The sequence below is a fragment of the Bison bison genome, unplaced genomic scaffold (genome assembly GCF_000754665.1).
Source record: "Bison bison bison isolate TAMUID 2011002044 unplaced genomic scaffold, Bison_UMD1.0 scf7180017864371, whole genome shotgun sequence".
NCBI classification, from domain to species: domain Eukaryota; kingdom Metazoa; phylum Chordata; class Mammalia; order Artiodactyla; family Bovidae; genus Bison; species Bison bison.
This window is the reverse complement of record NW_011494943.1, coordinates 6712083-6714549: the sequence shown is the minus strand read 5'-3', so window position 1 is coordinate 6714549 and position 2467 is coordinate 6712083. Positions and strand designations below refer to the sequence as shown.

Genomic DNA, 2467 nt, shown 5'->3' with positions numbered 1-2467 from the left:
GTTTGGGATTATCACCCGGATGCCAGGCAAAGAGCAAAAGCCAAAGTCAGGGCCCGGGCCCAGCTTCCAGCTTCCCGGCTCGGTGACCCGGAGCAAGTCATTTCCTTCTTAGAGCCTTGGGTTCCTTGTTTATAGACCGTTCTTGGTGCCACCTGCCTCCCGGGGTGCTAGGAGGTCCAGTTAACATACGTGGGAGCCCCTGTGCATGTGGGGACGCCCTGTCGTTGCTAATACGGACAGTCACAGGAAGCGGAGAGGTGAGATTCCGAGGGTGGGGTGCTGGTCGCTCTGAAACCTCACTGCCCAGCTGGGAGAGAAGGCAAGGGAGGGGCAAGGCGGGGAGGACCCACAGGCCTCCTGCCCCAACCTGCCGGGCCCAGGGGCAGCTGCCACCTGCGGTGGACTCAGTCCCCACCCCTCAGCTCCCCGGAGGATGGGGGAGTGTGGGGTGGGGAGGGTGACTCTGCTTTCCTTCAGAGGCCTGGGCGGGCCTTTCAGCTTCAGGATGTTGATTGGGGGTGTAGAGAGGCCCAGACCGGAAGGAGGGCGAGGTGACAGTTAGGCTTGGCTTTACCCGATCTGGGCATCCCAGACAGGGGCAAAGGCACTTACGTGAGCATGAAAAAGGGGAGGGGGGCCCACTCCCCAGGGACTCCCCATGCCCACCCCCTGCTGGTTGCCACCCCCCCATCTAGTTCCGGGAGTAAGTGAGGCTCTTCTCCCCTCAAGCTAAGCCCTCCCCCAGGCCTGGGGGGAGCAGGAACAGGTCCGACCAGTTGCCACCACGGGGAGGCTCGGCTTTCTGTGGGCAGCACTCCTCTGTCACCCTGAGAAAGCGGGGAGGGTGAATCACGGGAAGCCAGAGGGTGGCCTGCTGTCTCCTGCCCCTCCCGCCGCCCCTGACTCCAAAGAGCCTCTCTTCCATGGGTTAGGACCCTAACCCTAACCCCCATCCTGGATATGGTAAAAGTGAGACCCCAGACGTGAAGCCCATAGCCCGAGTGCCACGGCAGAGGAGCCAGGACTCCACCCTGGGCTCTGACTTGGAAACCCGTGTGCCCTGCCACCATCCACAGCAGGACCCAAAGCCTAGACCAGGAGGAGGCCCACTTGGGCAAGAGCTGCAAACTCAGGCTGCAGCCTCTGCTGCGAGGGGCGGGGAGATGATGAAACCACAGGCTTCCTTCCGGGGAGGGCGGCTCAGCTGGGAGCAGGCAGGCCCGGTGGCTTCCCTTACTGATCCGGAGCACCTGGCACCCTGGGGACCCTTGCCTGGGGACCCGTCCTTTGCACCTCACGCCCCTCTGCCAGGCCATAAGGATCTCAGGAAGTGGTAGATCCCCCTCCAGGGGCCCAGGAAATCCCAGGCATTTTCTGAGGCACTCAGGCTACTATAGAACCCCACCCAGCTCCTACCTTCCCAACCTGCCCCCCCCAGACTGGGCAGGAGGGTCCCCTTCCTTCTCGTGTCTCTCTCCACCCCTCCTCCAGCTCCCTCCAGAACTGTCATTGCCAGCTGCTGAGTCAGTCATCAAAGGAGCCTAGCCCGGCCTGGTAGAGGCTGGTGCTGTCTGGAGTCCTGGGGCAGCTCCCTGAGGCCCCGCACTGAGAAGATGCGGAGAACTCAGGCGCTGGCCAGAGTTTGGCCACCGCTGCTCTGGGCCTGGGCCCCTGGAGCTGGGGCAAGGGGATACCCGAGCCCTCCAGGATATCCTGGGTCTGGTATGGGGCCCCCAGGAGCTCACAAGTGGCCTTGAGCTGTGGTTGCAGCTCCAGAGGGGTCTGCACTGGAGGTGGGGTGACTTCAAGGGGAATATGGCCACAGAGTGTTCAGAGACTCAGGTGGGTGACCATGGCAGCTTGGAAGTAAAAAATCAGGATCTGCTCAGTGAGGAGACTGGCAGAGAAGTTAGAAGAGGGTCCGTGAGGCAGTGGTGACTGAGGGGCTGTGCAAATGGGCTGGGGCAGCTGGGGCTGGACGAATCTCTCACTCCCGGGACAATACCAGAAGCGATTTCTGGAAAAGACCCCTCCAGGAACGCTGCCTCCAGATTCTTCTCCTGCGGGCTTCTCCCAATCTCCAGGTCTCAGGAGGTCCCAAACCCTGCACAGGCCTGGTGGCTGCTCCTCCACCACCTCACCACTCCCAGGGAGCCCAGCCCCACCCCTGAGTGGCCGCCCAGTCACCTCCACCCACACGGCCCAGGGAGCGGGCGTCGGGCACGGAATTCAATAGGCACCATCAGCAGCCACCTGGGAGGCTGGGGAAAGTCGATACCTAATCCCGGTGACCGTCTCTGGGGAGCGAGCAGGCCAGGGCCGCTCCCTGCTCCTCCCCGGCAAGGGGAGGCTGGGGGCCAACGCCCCACTGGGCCATCCCCTCCCTGGCCAATGCCATGGTGATGAGCCTTATAGAAAACATCCCACAGGCTTGCCGGCTCTGGGGCCCAAAAGGTGGGGGTGGGGG

General features: G+C 63.0%; 1 protein-coding gene across 1 annotated transcript in view; it reads right to left on the bottom strand.

Moving 5' to 3' along the window:
- Nucleotides 1–2467, bottom strand: part of SLC9A3R1 (solute carrier family 9, subfamily A (NHE3, cation proton antiporter 3), member 3 regulator 1) — a 17297-nt gene that overhangs the window by 7365 nt on the left and 7465 nt on the right. The gene's annotated exons all lie outside the window — the stretch shown is intronic.